Here is a 20,342-nt window from a genome sequence, read left to right on the forward strand (position 1 = left end):
TGGTCGAGAACTTGCAGATGCTACGTTTTTTATTTTGAAGTTAAGACTCAACTTGGAGCATTGGAGCATTTGAGAAATCTCACCACCAAGTCGACATCCAGCAATGGCATCTAGAGCACAAAGGTCTAAAATTGAAAAGTACACAATCTGTCGAAATGCTCTCACCATCTCATGAAATTGATGTGCTCGGTGAGGCAGAGGACGATGGTGTAGTGCTGCCGAAGCTCGGTACTTCCTTCGCTGCACTATGCTTGCTCTTCTAGGTGTCATCCAACGTTGCCCTTGCGCGCATCCGCATCAGTCTCCAACCTTGTTACAATTAATATATTAACGCCCATTGCTTCAAAGGGATATATATGAAAAGACAACAGAATAGAAAACCATAGAAACATGGTGGAAATGACTAAACAGAGTTACTATATGCACATCTTTGTAGAGAAGGTAAGAACAAAAGAAATTTCTTCCTCTGCTCCAAGTGTGACACCTCTGAATCTTTCAGTTGTAGAAGAAGACAGAATGGAGATTAGACTAATCTGCCTTCTCGTTTTGAAGATCACAACAACATTTACTACATCACGACGCACAAGAACCTAACGGTTACGTCAAACGGAGTTTGGAAATCAACAATCGTGAGTTGTGAGATAACAAAATAATCACATCTGACTTGGTCACTCAAAATAACTTATGCAGGTGAGAACCCTTACTGTGCTACTGCTAACGCCATAATATATTTGATTCAAGTGGAGAGCTTTTTTATTCCTCCAAAGCCCAAGATATATAGCATTTTTCAGAGAAAGGTAACAGCCTCAACAGATTCTAGATAAGAAAAGGTCACGGAAGTGCATGAAGCTGGATTTGAGAGTGAGACTGAGAAGAAAAGACTACGGGGTAATCAAAGTACAATAGGTGATTCAAATAGAATGTTTAGGATACATATGTTTACAGTTGATTTTCAGTTCGTAGAAATATAATGTTTGGTACATCTGGACTGAAACAAAACTCAAAAAATTGTACCTTCGCTGTGTGATTTCCCTGTCAAATACCGAGCATACTATCAGTAGGCTGTGTAGCAGGCCAACAGGCAGCAAGCCAGCAACTCAGCCTGGGTTGGCCAGATCGACGGTGCGGCTCAGCTTGAGGTAGAAATCTTCAAGTCGCCCTCGGCTCCGGAAATCGCCCTGGGATGGCTAGATCCACGGCGCGGCTCGCCGACGGCCGGATCCGGCTGCTCACCGCGACACCTGGTCTCACCACTGCTCACTAGACCCGGCCGAAACAGATAACTGTGGCGGGGACCGAGGAGTGGAGGGGATGGGAGGAGGCCGGGACGCGCCAAGGTGGGGAGTTGTGGCGGCTGGGACGGCGTGGCGGAGAGGATTGGCGGCGGCGACGATGTGGCGGAGAGAACGAGCAAGAGGGGTGAGAGAGTGGATGATGTACGTGACACCATCGAGGGATTAGAGGGAAAGGAGACATGACAGCTGGCGTGGAGAGGAGGTGTCGAACGATGCCATGGAAGGAAGAGGATGATGTGCGGCAATGACAAAAGCGGATGGGCTTCGACAGTGGCGTGAAGAGGAGGATCATCGAAGTTGTGGAGGAAGGAGGAGGGGGCGGCTGACATCGTGGAAGCGATAGGAGAGGTCGGGAGACGGCATGGAGCGAAGAAGAGGCGCCATTCCTGCAAAAAGCTGACGACTACATTCCTGATATTGTGCATGAATATCATAAGCGCATCAAGCTAATCTTAATTTGTAATAGGTTATTAGTTGAATCATCGCTCTCTATGTATACATCGTCAAATTACCGTTCTTACCGTCTTACATTGCAAGTGAAGTGGATTTTAATTATTACTCGATTGCACTCGTGCTATCTTTTCTATACATGTGAAATTTAACATGCATTATGTTTATATATAACTTTAACAAAATATTCCAAAAGTCTGTGGCAACGCACGGCCATTCTACCTCTCTTATGATAAAAATAAAAATAAATGGCAATAAAATTCTAACAATAAATGTTATCAAGGATTGATATATCTACCTATCACAAGAGAGGTAGGAGTAGTATGTTCTAGAAGATGTGTTTTTCTGTAGTGTTTCTAAATGGTAAATTGTATGGTTTCAAGCACCTAAGAAAAACGTCCTACAATGATTTGATTTGATCTGTTCGCTCGCTCGCCCCTCCCCCCTCGCGGGCGACATGCGAATCCCCGACCCCCCCTCTCCTCCAACCCCTCCCCGTCTTTCCCCCCTGCCGCCGCCGGCGTGGTCCGCCAGGTCATTCCCACGCGGTGCTGGCAGAGGCGGGCCGTTCTTTCCCCGCTCGTGCGTTGGGGGTGGGGTGGGGGGGCTGATGGCGGTGGTGCTCCTCGGGCGAAGGCGGGCCGTTCTTTCCCCGCATGCGCCTTGCGGGCCGTGGGTGCTCCTGATGCGGCGACGCGGCCGTTGGCTGCAAGGCGCGTGGTGGTGCGGCTGGCTGGGGGCGTCCACTCCGCCCAGATCTAGGCCATTTTGGGCCCCATCTGGGTTGGGGCGGGCCGGCGGTCCGATGTGCGGCGGTGTGGCTCCCTGGTGGTGGTGGCGAGGCATCGGGGGGTGCGGGTGGTGGCGGCTTTGTCGGCCGACGTGCTGCAGTGTGGCAGCAGGGGCTGCCCTAACCCATTTGGGCCCGGTCGGGCCAGTAGGGGCCTGGTAGGCCCCTGCCGTCACGTCTGGTCGGCTTCGCGGCAGCGGCGAAGGTTGTCCCCTCTCGTCGGCTGAGTTGTGGATGCCCCCGAGCCCCTTGGCTCCTCTTCCCTCCTCCAGATCTCGTGTCGGTGGCCTCAGGAGACGACGAAGTTGGTTCAGTGAACGTGGTGGCAAAGGCTGGTGGGCGGCAGGTTGGTTGGTACACTTCAGATCGTCGGGGGTGGTGGTGGTTGTGTTTGGGTTCGTGAAATCCCTGGCGGCTCGTCCGGCATCGACGTGGTGCCGTCTGCAGACGCCGCCGGACCTCCCTAAAGGTCCTCGGGTATACGCCTTCCCCACTGTCCTGTGCGTACCGAGGGAAATCCTAGGACTTGTCCGGGCAGCAGTGGTGTCGTCGTCGCATTCCTTCTTGAAGGTGTTGCTCTGTACGCGACGCTTCGGGTGCTAGGAGCGCGGTGGTACTTCACCGGACAGTGCAGCGGTTACCGGTCATCTTTGTTTCATTGACCTACCGATGTCGGCATTTGTTGCCAATTATTATCTTTCGTTTGACATGCAACAAATACAAATTTTTAAAATCCCGTTGCAACGCACGGACAGTCTACTAGTATTATTGATTGATCGGTTATATAGTTTTCACATTATGGTACAGTATGAGTGAATTTGCATGTGTTAGTAAGCCTATTTGTATCGTGGAATTAATCTTATCCTAATGTTGATGTACATGGCTCACTGAATGCATAACCAAGCTGAGATCAGGACCCAAGTAGCCATCTAATATGCTTAGATAAAATTGAAGCGCACAAGACTGCCTCAAGAGGCGCGCCACGGGCGCGCCCCTACCCCTAGTATATTTTATTTCATGCAGCTACAACTATGAGAACATGGGCCTTCCCCTTGTCTTGAACAACGCATTGTGCACGCGCGCAGAGCAGGTGGCCATGGCAGCTCACACGGAAAGTCCCGCATGCCCAGATGATCAGTCGTCTTGTGGTTGCGCTTCGTGACCCCATGGTGTCGAGATCGACAGAGAATAGCCATGTCCCTTTTTGCCGGGGCGAACACGATAGACTTAGAGCAACTCTAGCAAATCTTGTAAAACGCCCGGTCTGTAAAAATTTTGGCGAGTATGCGGGCTCGGCTCAATTTTCTGGCCAGAACAGAGCCCGCATACTCGTCCGGCCCGCAATTTTTTTTGCGGTAGCCCGCAAACCGCACGTCCCGAGCAGTATAACTACGGTTTCGCGACCCTTTTGCGGGTCCAAACCCTATCCCTTCATTGCCACGAGCCACCCGATTCCCCTTTTCTCTCTCCCAATTTCTTGCCGCCGGCGACCACCCGCCCCACCTCCAGCCGCCATGTGGGGGCGCATGTGGAGCTCCGGACGCGGCTCCGGCAGCAGATCCGGCCGTGAGCGCGACCCGGAGCGCGAGCGGCACGTCCGGTCGGACGACGCGAGGAAGCGCGGCGCCCGGAAGTGGACCAACCATGGGATGTCGTCGCCGGCGAGCTTCAACCGCCGTGAGACGGAGGAGTACGACCGGCGCGCATCCTTCTCCTCCGCGAGGTCCTACGCCGGATCCTCCTTGTCCTCCGGCGCGGGCTTCCTCCCCATGAAAAGGGAGTGATCGGACGACGAGGAGGAGCCGGAGCCGCCGGCGCCGTTCGCCTTCGTCCCGGTGAAGGAGGAGCCCGAGGAGCCCGCTCAGCTCGGCCGCCGTGGAGTCATCGGCCCCGAGGACTACGTCGCGGACTTCGACGCCGTCGCCGCCGCCATCGCCGAGCGGAGCGTGCGCGAGGAGGAGGAGCGCCGGCGCCACGCCGAGGAGCTCGAGGCCCTCGAGTGGCGGCAGACGGTCACCGACAACCGCGCCGCCAACGAGAAGGCTGAGGAGTGGCGCCGCATTCGTGCAGAGCAGGCGGTGAAGTACGTCGACCTGTGCAGCTCCGGCGAGGAGGATTGAGGGTCCGGCTCCTCCACGGCGTCATCCAGTTGCCGCGACCTCGCCGCCGTCAGATCCAACCCCTATGCTAGTAGTTTAACGTAGTTTGTAGTATAAACTCTGCTTGTAGTTTGTTGATCATGTGATGAACTATGTAGTATGTGATGAACTATTAGTGCAATTTCTTCCGTGAAAGTGTTTTTTAAAATTATGCAGGTTTTGATACGGATTCTGTTCTGCCGCGCATGTTTTCGACCCGCAAACGTGATCTTCATGAAACCATAAACATGTCTTACGAGTTGAATTTTTGTAGGGTCTGCTAGAGTTGCTCTTAGGGCTGGTCATTACGACCTGCAATGGCGCGTCGAAGTACTCCTCCTTGTACTCTGCCAGCCCACGCGTCGCCTCCTTCAACTCCACGCTCTTGTGGATCTCCCACTCTTCGAAGGACGTGCGCGCGAATAACACCAAGACCCGGAGGTTGCTGCCTTGCAGGCAAACAAATCGAATGTTCTGAGGTACGATCCTCAGTGACTTGCAGCACCTTCTCCTGAAGGCTATCTGGCAACCAGCGGTAACGACCACCATAAGTTACCAGGCGTTGGTCATCATCGCCTTTGAAGCTCCAGAAGAGATAGTCGGAGGAACAAGTGTGGCCGAGGAAATGCAGCGAGCCAGCGCCGTCGAGAGGGATGTTGTCGCAGAGGCGCCTACTCTGCTCGGCGTACCAGCTGTGCGGCCCGGGTATTCCTCTCCGGGCCTCGGTCTTCTTGTTCCGGGCGAACAGGCACACCGTGGGTCCGTGTCGCAACCAATGTCGTCGCACACCCCGTCGTATGCTTGGTAGACCACGCAGGCCACCTTGAACGTCTCTATGCTGTCGACGACGTGCGGTTCATCGGACACGGGATTGGCCACGGTGGTCCTCTTGGTGCCGATCAGGTACGCGCCGAGGCAGGGGTGGTGCTTCATCTCCTCCATGCGCGGGATGAGCCGGTGGCGCCGGGTGGCCGGCTCGCAGAGCAGGAGGTCCGGGAAGCAGCGGCGCATCCACCGGCCGCTCTTCCTCCTCCTGGCGAGGAGCAGGAGGCTGCGGCTGCTGTCGACGACCTCCCACGCGCCCTCTGCCGCCTGGGAGGAAGTCGAGCGAGAAGTGGCGGCCGTCGACGGCGGGCTGCTGCGCGGCGGTGGGGACGAAGACGACCTCCCGGCCGCGCGGGGACGCGCGGTTGTAGTAGTTCCCTGCGAGGGGCCGTGGGTGCGGGCCCTGCGGGTAGCGGCCGGTGTCGACGGCCCATTCGAAGAAGCGTGGGGCGGCCATGATCCGGCGCCACCGCTTGCAGGTGGCGGCTGCGCGGACGAGGCAGAGAGGGGACTCCATGAGACACTCGAGGATCAGCTCCAGGAGCTTGTCCGGGACGTCGTGCAGCGTCGTCGCCGCCGGTGGTGGTTTCGCGCGGGCGGCCATGGAGTGATCGAGCGGTGGTTTCCCTCTGCGCAAGGAAACCCTATGTGGCACATATTTGCTTGTCAGGTTAACAGATCGAATCCGTCTCGTGTACGTGTATCATATCGGCCTGGGTTGCACGGGGACGTACGTGTACGTGAATCCGTACGCAAGCCGGCCTAAGAGCATCTCCAACAGACGCCGCGCGCAAAAAACTGGTTTAGCGCGTGCCCATCGTCTGGTTTGGCGTGACACGCAGCGCTGGCTCCAGCGGCCGTGCTAAAATGCAGCGCGCGCCGCTCCAGCAGCGCGCGCGACTCACCGATGCATTGCATATTGCATTTTGAACACAAAATTTGATGAAACATTCAAAATGCAATGAACATGACATATAAAATTTCACACAAACAAGTTGATGAAGAAAATTTCATGCCCACAAGTTTAAAATCATGCCCACAAGTTCATCCAACCAAGTTCAAAATGCAAATCAAGTTCAATACACAAATGAAAGACACATCATTCCTCGTCCTCGTCTTCGTCCTCGTCCTCATCTTCGGAAGACGATTCTTCCGCCTCCAAAGATGAATCTTCATCATCGTGCACCGCATCACGTGAAGCTCTGGCGGTGTTGGCAAGATCTTCAACGGCATCTTCATGGGAATGTGTGCGAGGAGGCACATCGAAAGACATTCCGCCCATGACGGCCGGAGGTGCACCCATGCCTCCCATGAGAGAAGCAAAACTCATGCCTTCCATGGCGGCCATAGCGTCGGGGGGTGCTCCAAAGCCAGCCATGCCTCCCATTGCACCGCCCACGGTACCTCCGAAGCCACCCATGCCACCCATGGCGCCGATGCCACCGCCACCCATTGCGCCGAGGCCACCGCCACCCATGGCGCCGAGGCCACCGTCACCCATTGCGCGAATCATGGCTCTTTTTTGGATCAAGACTTCTTCTGGCGGAGGCGAGGCCAACACCACCCGGGCTAGGGTTTGCGGCGGCGGCGGTGGGGGGTCGCGGCTATAGGACGGGGTGAGCGGGGTGCCGGCGCGTGCGTCTATGGGGTGTGGGTCGCCGGCGCCGGCGCGCGCAGGGCTTTGGAGGGGGAGAAGACAGAGCGCTCGACTGTGCCGCGCGCGGAAGCGGGCGCCGCAAATACACCGCGCGAGGTAGCGCTTCCTGCCGCGCGCCCAACTCCTTATATCGCGCGCGCGGTTATTACGCGCCCGCTGGAGCCACCCGCCGGGTTGCGCGCGCGCTAAACTGGGTATATTTACGGAGCGGCGCCTGTTTAGCGCGCCCGCCGAGTTGATCATGTTTTTTCCTATAGTTTTTCTTTTTGAACACAATACAACAAAAGATATATTCATGTCCGTAGACCATCTGGTGATGATTATAAGCGTTGGAGCGAGCCGAAGGCGCGCCACCGTCATCGTCCCTCGCTCATCAAAAATAGACCAAATTTGTTGTAGTAGACAGTTGACAGGTCGTCATGCTAACGCCCCATAGGACTATCACACCAGAAAAACAACCGTCACCGATAAGAAAAGTATAGATCAAAAAGATTCAACCTGTACACACATGAACAAAAACTGGATCTAAGTAGATCCATCGGAGACCGGCACCGACTGAATCCCATGAAATCCGCCGGGGACACACATCCACACGCCCTCACGGAACAATAGACGTATCACATAAACAGGGGCTAGACATGGATAACCTTATTCCATCTTCAGGAAGTCCCCATTGTCTCATCTTCGTGAGCAGGACACAAACCTAAACGAACTCACAAAAACACCTAACAAGGGAGCAAGATCCGACCCGCGAGCAAGGGCTAAGGTCCACCGTGTCTCTATAGGCCTACAACCATCGGAGACGAGGCAGACCGACATCGGCACCGATGCTAAGTAGAGGAACCCTATGTTTTTTCCTTTCTGAGAGAGAAGGCGGCTGCTGCGTTCGATCATGTTCTCTTCACACACACGTTGATTTTCTTGGGGTCTATCCGGGGCACATGTAGATGTGCCCTACTTATTGCACATCTAAGTGACTCAAGCAAATATAAAAAGAAAAAGAAAAAGAGAAAAGAAAATACCCGCACAAAGCTTCACCTAAAATCAATGGCATAGGACTTAAATGTGCAATAGGGCACATCGAGACGTGCTTTAGAAACACGGTATTTTGTGGATGATGTGGTGAATATTTTGTGTAAATATTTTTCTGATGTGTTTGGAATTGTTTAAGCTATCATGTTTATCTTTGATGGACAAAACTTTATTATAATTATTTACCCTCGGGTTAAATCTAAGAGTTAATGAACTTAAGTTAGTTCGTTTCCGTTTCCACGTGAACACCTTTAGGTATGACAGTCATTCAATGCTATCTGAGAGAATGATCGGTCCATGGAGGAAGCTTCCTGAGGGAACGTTCCCCCCTATATGAGGGGCCAAGTTAAATAAATGAATGATAAATTGGCATTTGCATAAGTCTATCACATATTTGTTTGATGTGCTAAATGTACAACAGTTTTGCTCCCGAAGTTCAATAAATGAAGGGTATATTGAAATGAGGGATATTCTGTGTAAATCTCTTAAAGATTTGTATATAACCAACATTAAGAAAAGCTACACTAGTTATACCATATTTGTTGGATTCATAGAACTTCAATTATTAACCATGTACTCTAATAAGGGTACATCTAAATGAGGGATTCATATTTGTGTACTATATAACCTAAAAATACCGGTGTTGCCAAGCTATATTGATCGTCTCATATTATTTAGATGGATACAACTTTAATTATAAATTACTGACCCTCAAAGTAAAATAAATAAAGAATGTATTTAAATGGGGATTTATAAATCTACAGAAACGTAACCATAATACACTATTAGGAAAGTAACCTTTATCATTTCATATATTTTCTGATGAGTAATATCACACGTACTTATGGATCAAACACCCACATATGTGAGTTAAATCTTACTCCCTCCGTAGTGATCAAACACCTATATACATCCATTTGAGCGACAAGTAATTCTGGACGAAGGGAGTATATATTAACTAGACATGTCAATAAGTTATGTGCATATGTGATCCGAAGAACACCCAATGAACCCCAAATAATATGTTCAAACCAAAATCCAAAACACCTAAACCCTAATTCTTATCTCAACTGTTTACCAACTCAGGTACACAAGAAAGGAAAACATGAAACCGAAGTTGTATGACGGGCCTACAATAATTGACTCGTCACATCATCGCATAAAAAGACTCATCACTAACCCCCCGGCCCCCGCCCCCATATTATCAATTCCTTTCCTTGCCAACAAGCACCTCTATTCTCAACCCTATTCTGAGACATGTTTGCGAATGCATGTTTGTAATTCTAATAACTTACAAGGATACAAAAATATGCCATGGCTAGAGCACCCATTTGACATGTAAATATCCTTCTATAAGTTGTGGGTTCATCATGAGCATCATCAAACAAGAGCAACCTTTATGAAAATTTAGTTTCAGACTTAGAAACACATAAAATTATTATTTTTAAACAAATGGAGAAATATTTGCCGTATTTCATTGATTAAGAATAAGATATTTGAGTACACAAACACCGGTCGGTCGTGGCTCATACAAAGGAACTAGTCTCCTGGTATTATGACTCTAAGGATGTGCCCCCTGCTTTAATCCAAAGCGTTGTTTCTTTCTTGATGTTTGAGAAGACGATGGTAGGCATCATGCATGTGTTCCAGAAGAACCTAGCATTGCGCTCGTTACAAATTTCCAAGGAGGCAAGCATGAAGATTTAAGCGTTGGATTTTGGAAAGTTACCATCACGGTATGAGACCGCCTCCCACCACCCAATGACGGAGTCAAACCTTTGCCAGCGAGCGGGGTCGAGGTCGTGCCAACCGAGCCAAAGTTTGATCATATTCCCAATCCGCACTGAGAAGGGACACTTGAAAAAAAGATGAGCCATTGTCTCCGGATCATGCTTGCAAAGTTGACACACCCCACAATTTGGCGAACCCCGCTTGGCCAACCTACTAGCTGTTCAGACCCGGTTTTGTATGATTAGACACCCAAACAATTTGCATTTCAGGGTGCACAAGGCTTCCAAATGACTAGTTTGAATATAGTCGGGAAGATTCTGGCGAATTGGGAGCCGCGGGTCAACTTAGCAGAATAGCACGAGTCTGCAGTGAGTTCCCCAAGCAATGGGGTGCTCAACGCCTTCATGAAGCTCGAAGTGTTGAAGCAGTGTCCAGAGATGGAAGAACTTGTTGATGTGCTCTGTCGTCATGCCACTGGAGGTGTCAATCCGGTCTATCCAATAATTGTGTTGAAGGGCGAGTTTTATTTCCCAGTTTTCTTCTTGGAAGCCTCTTGAATAAGAGGGACGATTCTCCTTGGACACATTATAAAATAAAATTTTCATTCAATAGAACGGAATAATATTTACATTCAGCATATTAAAATAATTTACGAGTCTTCCATTACTCAAACTCTCGTGAATAAACACTAAGGGCTCACGTTTTCATTAACTTGAATTCCTATATCTCCCCCTCTCATTATGTTCATGATCAAATCACTGCATAAACTGGGAAAACATTTCAATTCCAAAATTTGAACATAATTTCATTTAATTTTACCAAATGCCTTTTAAAATCAATTTAAAAAAATAAGGGACTGTTTTATGATGAATGACGTGCAAGTCTAGAGGTAGCTTTTGAATAATAATATCAATATCAAATCTCCATTGTATCTGGAAAACAAACAATAGAAAATGTACGCGTTCAACAAATACAAGTATGCGAGCATCGGCCTTTCCCTTTCCTTACACAACTCCCTACACAAGCACGTATAGTAGGTTGCTATGACGGCTCAAACGCATAATTCCGGTTGCCCAAATGATCGACTATCTTGTGGTTGCATTTCAAAGTGTGCAAGTTCAAAAAATACAAGTATGCGAGCAGTGGCCTTGCCCTTGTGTTACACAACTCCCTACGCAAGCACGCATAGTAGGTTGCCATGGCAGCCCAAACACATAATTCCAGTTGCCCAAATGAATGCATTTCAAAATGTACACGTTCAACAAATACAAGTATGCGAGCATGGGCCTTGACCTTGCCTTACACAACTCCCTACGAAAGCACACATATATAATTGGTGGCCATGTCAGCACAAACACTGGTAGAAAAAGAGCCTATAGTCCCGGTTCGTAAGTGCCTTTAGTCCCGGTTCCGAAACCGGGACTAAAGTGTCGGTACTAATACCTCCCCCCTTTAGTCCCGGTTCAATCCAGAACCGGGACTAAAGGCCCTCCACGTGGGCAGTGCGCAGAGCCCAGTCAGGAGACCCTTTGGTCCCGGTTGGTGGCACCGGGACCAAAGGGTCTCCTGACTGGGCTCTGCGCACTGCCCACGTGAAGACTCTTTGGTCTCGGTTGGTGGCATCAACCGGGACCAATAGGCATCCAAGCGTCAGCACTTCTGTGGCTGGGGTTTTTGTTTTTTTTGAAAGGGGGGGGGGGTTGGGGGTTTTGCAGGGTTAATTTAGGTGTTTCATATATTGTGTTAGCTAGTTATAATTAATAGAGGGAAGTGTCCTCTCTCATGTCCGTGCTTGGTCGACGCTACGTACTATACATACGTATATAGAGAGGACTAGACACGCTAGCTAGCTAGTAAGCAAACGAAGGAAACAAAAGATCGTCATGAACATATATGCATATATACAGAGAGAAGTGATATCGACCACCTCTCCTTCTCCGAGAGATTGGTCGAACAACAAGTTCTCGTATATCTATCTGACACTACCGGCTACATATATACAATAATTATCTCTTACAAATATAATCATACGGACTCAGGGTCCACATAGAATTCTCCGTCTTCAGGGATCACGTGGTCAAGAAAGAATGCCGCCAATTCCTCTTGAATTGCTCGCATGCGAGCTGGTGCTAGGAGTTCATCCCGCTTCCGAAACATCTAATTTGAAGAAGGGGGTCAATACATATATATATATATATATATATATATAAATGAATGAAACTCAACACAAATGATGGTAATAAAATAAAATTGTGAATGTTGTTATTTACGTACTTCATATTGTTCGTTAGAGTACCCGCCCCGCTCACAGGTCGTGTGGCGGATGGACTCGCAGATGTAGTATCCACAGAAATCATTCCCTTGTTCCTGCCACAACCACTTTACAAGAAATAGAGGTCAATCAAACTGATAAGCAAGAATGCTAAATGGTATTGATGAAACTAGCGCTTGAATCACTAGGAGATGCGCGGAACATGCTACTATAGTACTTACTTTCGAGTGTCTAAATTCCAGCTCCTTCGGTAGTCCCGGAACTGTTTTGGTGAATTTTCTCCAAACCCTGCCGGACAAAGAAAACAATTACTTGATATCAGGAAATGAACAAAGCTGCTGATATGGTGGATAATGATCGATTTAACTTACTTCTTGAGGATTTCAGTCATGTCCGCATACTCCTTGGGATCTTTTCGTTTAGAGTCCAAGACGGTTACTACTCCCTGCTCAAGCTTAATCTCTAGGAGAATATAGTGGTAACTGCACACACATGCATAACTCATCAATTACATTACTATAACCTTGACTAATATATAAGGGAAACCGAATACGCACAAGACAGTAACACTCACCTGAAGTTGTAAGGAAAGAGTATTATATCTTTGTTTTGATTTATTACGAACGATCGTAGCAAGCTGGCCTCGGTAGCTGCGGCATGAAGTTTAACCTGAGTTGCATCTATGAGATATGTGTTAATGAACCCAATATCACCGACTTGTCTTTTCTTCAATTCGGCGATCTTCAATCTGCATAATATAGTGAGGATGATTATAAATACATGCAATGAAAGAGCTAAGCTATATAGAGAAACTTAATGACAGAAGTAGTACTATTTACAGACAGTAGCAGGCGACCGTTGTTTTATCGAGGGCCAATTGATTGAAAAACTGATAGAACTCCTCAAATGGAACAGGCAACAGATCAATTCCAACGAGGTCATGCTCCAGTTTAACTCTCGCATACAAAGTACTCCTCCCCCCAGAGTCTCTGCAGATTTTCAAGTACCAATCATGCAATCTTCGCATCATCGTTGATAGAGATCTTTCATCTTTGACGAGAGGCTTTCCGTACTCGTATCTTTGTATCTGCACCTTCATGGGTTCATAATGTACTTCGTCGGGCAGGTAATCTGCAAGATTGCTATAACCGGGCACCATCCTCAGATCATTATCGACGTTGTGGCTAGGCACCTTGAGCGGGGGGCACGATTGCTTCGCTTGTTCGCCGAGCTGGGCAATTTGTTTCCCAGCTCGTCGTTCTTTCAGCCTTTGATCACTGACAGTACTTCCCGACCGCTCCGCTTCGGCAAATTCCTTTCCAATAATGCGGTCATAGTTTCCTTTCGGCGGATCAGACTTCGGTGGTTTTGTCAGGGCAGCCAGAGTGCGCTTCACTTTCACCCGATCTACCTTCTCCTCCGGAGGTGGATGTTTCTTTGCTTTCACCCCTTCAAAGAAGTTCCTCACTTCTTCTCGCGCGATCTCGGCGTTCTCCTCCAGGGTCCTCTCATATGGTAACTTCTCTGGAGTCTTCAGAGAAGGACCGAATCTGTATGTCCTCCCGCCTCTGGTTGTACTGCTAGACGCCGACCGAGCAGACGGAGCGGTTGTCTTCTTTACTTGCTTAAGCGGCGGAGGAGAAGGACTACGACGCGCCGGAGCAGCTGGAGTGGCGGCAGGTCTCTTCCGCCCTTGCTGACGAGGCGGAGAAGGAGGAGGCTGGCTGCTCGGGCGCGTCGGCGCAGGCGGAGAAGGAGGCGGAGTGCCGCCACGCGCCGGAGAAGGAGCCGGCCGAGGGCCCTGATCGTCACTCGCCGGAGGAGGAGGCGGTGGAGGCGGAGTGCCCTGACTCGCCGGAGGAGGAGGAGGAGGCGGTGGCGTCCAGTTCGGAAGGTTGATGAGCTCCTTCCGCCATAGGCATGAGAGCAGACCCCAGCCGAGTCTCCCCTTCACCGGTAGGGTGGTCAAGCTGGAGGTCCTCAAATCCCTCCGTTATCTCATCCACCATCACCCTAGCATATCCTTCTGGAATCAGCCGGAAGTGAAAAGTTGCGCCAGGTTCAGTAGGATAAACAGAGCCAACAGCCGCCTTGACCTTCAAATTCATCCATTGCGTCATAAGGTGGCAGTTTTGAGACTCCGTTATAGTATCCACGGGATAGCTGGCAGGAGCCGTCAAGGCATGCTCCAGCTGAAGCAGCTCGGTGGAAGCCACGCTGCTTCTGCGCTGAGATGGCGGGGTAGCTTCGGGGGAGGTTTCGGCAGTACGTTTGCTGCGATTTGCTTCTCGTTCCTCTATCGCGTCTACCCTTGCTTGCAGCGCCTGTATTTGGGTCTGCTGTACTTTTTTTCTCTTTTCATTATAAGTTTAAACTCATAATTCAGCTTGCCCAATTGATCGATTGTCTTGTGGTTGCATTTCAAAATGTGCAAGTTCAACAAATACAAGCATGCGAGCATGGGCCTTGCCCTTGCCTTACACAACTCCCTACGCAAGCGCGCAAAGTAGGTGGCCATGGCAACTCGCACAGAAAGTCCAGTATGCCCAAATGATCGACTGTCTTGTGGTTGCATTTCGCCACCTCCATCGTGTCGAGGTCGATGGAGAATAGCCATGTTCCATTTTCCAGAGCGAGGACGATGAACTTTGGGCTTGTCATAACAACTTTCAAAGAGCCGTCAAAGTACTCCTCTTTATACCCTGTCAGGCCACACGTTGCCTCCATCAACTCGAGGCTCTTGTGGAGCTCCCATCCAATACCCAAGTATGCAACCGTGGGTATTACAAAGATCTGGAGAGTGCTCCCCTGCAAGCAAACAAACCGAACGTTCTCGTAGGCACTGTCGTCGGTGACTCGCAGGACCGTCCCGTTGAAGTTCTCTAGCAACCATGGGCCGCCGTAAGACACCAGGCGTTCCTTGTCGCCTTTGATGCTCCAGAACAAAGAGCCTTCGGCGTGACCGAGGAAATGCAGCGAGTCCGCGCCATGGAGGTGGGCGTTGTAGTTGTAGCCAAGGCAGCGGCTCCGCTCGGCGTACCAGCCGTGCGTCTCGGGTCTCCCTTTCCTGACCTCCGTCTTCCTGGCGAAGATGCATGCCCTGGCGCTGCCAACGTCGTCACACAGCCGGTCGTGTCCTTGGTAGATCACGCAGACCACTTTGAATGTTTGCATGGTGTCGAGAAGGCGCCTGTCACCTGAGGGCTTGAACTCGGTGCACCTCTCGGTGCCGACGAGGTACGAGCCGAGGCAGCGGTGGTGTTTCATCTCCTCCATGCGCGGGATCAGCTGGTAGCGCCGCGTCGCCGGCTCGCAGGCGAGGAGTCTTGGGAAGCAGCGGCGCATCCACGTGCCCTTCCTCTTCTTGGCGAGGAGGACCAGGCTGCGGCTGGTGTCCACGACCTCCCATTTTCTGCATCCGCCGGGGAGGAAGTCGAGGGAGAAGTGGCTGTTCTTGATACCGTACCGCGCCGCCGGCGGAGTGGGGACGAACACGAACTCCCGGCCGCCGAGGGAGGACGAACGAGTGCGGTAGTTTCCTGCGACCGGGCGCGGGTGCGGGGCCTGTCTGTAGCCGACCCTGTCGACCTCGCTGAGGAAGAAGCGTGGACGGCCCATGATCCGGCGCCACCGCTTGCAGGTGGCCGCCGCGCGGGCGAGGCAGAGAGGCGACGCCATGAGGCGCGCGAGGATCGGCTCCAGGAGCCTGTCAGGGACGTCATGCAGCGTCGTGGGCGCTGGTGGCTTCGATTCGGCGTCCATGGAGCTGGCCCGCCGGATGTGCTGTCTCCCTCTGCGCCGCAGATCGATCGATCGGGGGTAGAGATTTATTTCTCACCGTAGCAAATCGAATCCGCTGCTAGAGGCTGATCGCACGGTGCTTTCTTTTAGGTTTATCACACCGTGCTGTGGTCTACACAGGCCGTCGGGCCGAGGTGATCACGTGCCATTCGTCGTCGTGGGCCCCGCCCGAGCCCGCCTAAACAAGAAGGTGAAAAAAAAGAACGATCAGTGTGTGTGCACGATAAATTTCTTGCGTCGACAATAAGAAAAGAATAATTTGCTATAATGCTTTAAAGATGAATAATTTGCTATAAGAAAGACTAATTTCTTGCGGGGAAGAATGCTTTTCTTCGGCTTGTGAAGTAGTAGTAGTACGTTCCAAGAGAAACATTCGTTTTATGAGGTAAGTTTTCTTTTCAAGTGTTGCAAGCATTTGGCGTTTGCTTCAGCAGGTATACGCGTTAAGCAGCACTTTTCCTTTGCGTTTTTCGGTCAAATTACTCACCCTCTTTACCCTGTTTTAAGGGGCAACATTATTATGTTACGTGTTTTGTTTGCAAAGCAATACTCATAAGTATCAGATTACCTACTAGTCCCTCGGTTTCAAAATAAGTATTGTGGTTTTAGTTTAAATTTGAATAAAAACTACTACACTTATTTTAAATTGAAGATAGTACTGATTACATGTTGACGAGGGAACTTAACAGTGATTGGTTTCACTTTTACTCCCTCCGGTTAGCTCCCTTTTTTGAATTTGGAGAACTCGTCTGCTATGTGCTTTTCTTCAAATAAAAAGGAGGGAGGGGGGGGGGGGGATCACTGTCTTTTATTAACTAAGTGGCCTCGGCCGCAATAATGTCGTGAATAAAAACGGGGAATAGAAAACCAGGTCCTACACAATTTATTCAGGCAGCCATTCCTAGCTAGAGTATCCGCCACGCGATTCGCGGTACTTATAGCCCAAGTCACCCTAAAATCTCCTCGATGAGAGGTCCGTGCCGTGATCGATCCAGTCCTTCGTTCCTCGGCACTTGGATCGAGCTCTACTTGCCTCCCCTCATGAGAATCATTTGTAGCCAGCCATAAGTGATATAGAAGCATGACCATGACACTTTTTGTTTGCTTATGAAGCTTTTCTAAACCAATCCAACATGCATCTTCTCAAGTCTTGTGGCGTACAGCAGCCGGCAGGGTAACATCCTCGTCTCCTCTGTCAGAATTAACCAACGCCCACACATGACGAGTATGTGAGCAGCTCCAGAACCTGTGCAGGGCTGATTCCTCCTTGCCGCAAATGGAATAGCAAACACCTTGCTTTATTTTTCTTCTCTGCAGCTACGTTGCGCGGATACTTCAGAAAGCACGAGTATCCAGCCGAATACTGCCCCGATACTCGGATACTGCAAGGCCATTCCGTATGAGCATCCACGCGTGTATCTTGGCCTTCGCCGGAGCGTTGGTGTCCCAGAGTTGCAGTCAACCATTATGTTCAGAGACGGAAGATGACGATTCCGGTGCCCCTTGCTGCATCGTCTGATATCCATTGCCAAGTGATACTGCCGACCAGATGCCAAAGATGTTGTTCTTTGTGTGATTCCACGCTAGATAATCCTCCCGCCCTGGCCCTCCGATCTACACCTGCAAGATGTGCTATACATTGCATGGAGGAGAGCATGCTCAATCGTGGGTAAGTCTCGCACCCGCCCAGAGTAGTCGAGGAGGTTCCCCACCTTGCGTATGTTCTCCTTATTCTGAGCGCCCAGTGGCTCCCTCGAACCTGCTCGGGGAATCCAGTTATCTACCCATGCATCAACAGTACATTCGTCACCAATGCCCCATACTAACACAGCCTTGAGTAGTTCTCTGCCAACCAAGATACTCTTCCATATATGTGACCCATTCTTTGGGCAGGTGGCGTTGAGGAAATTTGATCCTTGAGTATACGCCATGCTTGTTTTGCTAGCAGTGCCTGGTTTGAAGGCCTCGAAGTCACGGAACCCCATCCCCACCCCCTCACCCCCCCCCCCCCCGCACTTGCTTTGGCACATTTTATTCGAACCGATCCAATGGACCCTGCGTTTACCATGATCCGCTCCCCACCAAAATTTTGAAGAGATAGTTGTCAGATTTCAGCATGTTTTTTTGGCAAACTGGAAGCAGCTCATAGAGAATGTGGGAGTTGCTTGAAGTACATATTTCACTAGCGCCTCTCTGCCCATTGGAGAGCCCTTGTCATTTCCAACCGCCTATTTTTGCAGCGGACCGTTCAGTCACATATTTAAAGCACCCATCTTTTGAGCATCGAACCATTGTTGGGAGCCCGAGATATCGCCCATTAAGAGCTTCCTAGTCTATACCTGCTAACTGTTTCAGAGAGGATTTCCTTGCCTCATCCCAACCCTTCCCAGAGAAAATATAGGATTTCTGGTAGTTCACCTTTTGACCCGAAGCACATTCATACATGTAAGAATATTGTGGAGCTCAAGAAGGCTATCCCCGCTAGCCTCTAGAAAAACAATGCTATCATCGGCAAATAGGAGGCGAGTAATGTGAGGGTCATCCCTCCCAAACTCGACTCCCTTGATCCGCTGCTCCTCTCGAGCCTTTCTCAGGAGTGTAGAGAAACCCTCCACACAAAATAAGAAGAGGTAGGGAGAGAGTGGGTCTCCCTGCCTCAAGCCCTCAACCCTCGGGAAGGAGTGAATAATGAAGAAGTGTCACCATTGAAGTGTACGGAAAACTTAACCGAGCAAACACACCACATAATAACCTTGACCCACTCCTCCGAAAAACCCATCCGCGTCCTTATCTTCTCCAAATAAATCCACTCTATTCGGCCATATGCCTTCATCATATCTAACTTTACCCCATAGAGAGCCTTCTTCCTCTTCAGTGATGAGACGACCTGGGACGAAAGCGCTTGGCTCTTCTGAGATCAACACTGGGGAAATAACCTTTAGCTTGTTAGCTAAAACCTTCGAGGCAATTTTGTACAACACATTGCTTAAACTAATAGGCCTGAACTATGATATCAACTCAGGTGACTTAACCTTAGGAATCGGTACCAATACCGTGTTGTTAAATCGGCCGGGAACTTGTTACCATTTAAAAAATCTTTAACTCCATAGCACAGGAACACTAGTTCATGCTAGTTGTTTATTGGAACTTCCACATCATTTTTCAAGATTGACTTCTCTGGATTAACCTTGTGATCAACCATCGGTATTGCGATTGTTACACTGCACCAATAGAATGTCCACTCGTATCCAGATTTTCTCTAATTTTATTGAAATTTTTGCTTAATTATATTTTTCTGAATAAATGTGTAATCGTAGTCTTTTTCTAAATGAGGCTAAATATTTGCCTCATCTATAAGAAGAGAATAGAGTTTGTATTACAAGTGACCTGCATACAACCATGAGATTTCTCTCCAACATTAAAGCACTAATTTCTTCACACCCGCGGCGACCCAAAAGCTCCATCTCTCCAATGATCTTGTTGAGCATGATTGCAAGGGGAGCACTTTTGTGATGAAAGAACTGCAAGATAATTGTCCATCTTCAGCTGGTTAGGGCATCCACTGATATGGAGTCACTAGCAGTCCTTTTATGTTGACTTCACATAATTTAGAGTCAAAGGAAAAATAATTTATGCAATAGGGTGCCTGTCGGTGTCAAAACCGGCGGATCTCGGGTAGGGGGTCCCGAACTATGCGTCTAGGCCGGATGGTAACAGGAGGCAGGGGACACGATGTTTTACCCAGGTTCGGGCCGTCTTGATGGAGGTAAAACCCTACGTCCTGCTTGATTAATATTGATGATATGGGTAGTACAAGAGTAGATCTACCACGAGATCAAGGAGGCTAAAACCCTAGAAGCTAGCCCATGGTATGATTGTATGTTGTATATGATCTATCGACTAGCCTGGCCCTGGTTTATATAATGCACCAGAGGCCTAGGTTAACAAGAGTCCTAGCCGAATACGCCGGTGGGGAGAAGTCCTTGTCTTGATCGCCAAGTCTTGTGGAATCTTCCTTGTATGCGGCAGCTGTCCGAACTGGCCCATGAGTATACGGCCACGGGGGTCCTCGGCCCAATCTATCAGATCGGGAGATGACGTGTTGAGTACCCCCTAGTCCAGGACACCGTCAGTAGCTCCATGAACCGGTCTTCAAGTTAGGGACGCTCCTCGATTCTTCCAAACTGTTCTTCATCTTCGGTCGTCGGTCTTGAAAACTGGTTCAACAAATCTTCTCATCTTCGATCTTGAGGATCGCCGAAATGCATTCGACGAGTTTATACGCCGGGTATCCGAGGAGCCCCTTTAAGTTTCCGGCCTTTATCAATGCCTTATTATTTTTATGCCACAC

General features: G+C 49.7%; 1 long non-coding RNA gene across 1 annotated transcript; it reads right to left on the reverse strand.

Annotated features, from left to right (window-relative positions):
* Positions 1 to 1,589, reverse strand: LOC125538336. The gene is made up of 2 exons (XR_007296306.1): positions 1,015 to 1,589; positions 1 to 309 (listed from the first exon to the last, which is right to left on the reverse strand). It is a non-coding gene; the product is annotated as an uncharacterized LOC125538336 (long non-coding RNA).
* Between the last annotated feature and the right edge of the window lie 18,753 nt (positions 1,590 to 20,342).

Source organism: Triticum urartu, chromosome 1, assembly GCF_003073215.2.
Source record: "Triticum urartu cultivar G1812 chromosome 1, Tu2.1, whole genome shotgun sequence".
Lineage (NCBI taxonomy): Eukaryota > Viridiplantae > Streptophyta > Magnoliopsida > Poales > Poaceae > Triticum > Triticum urartu.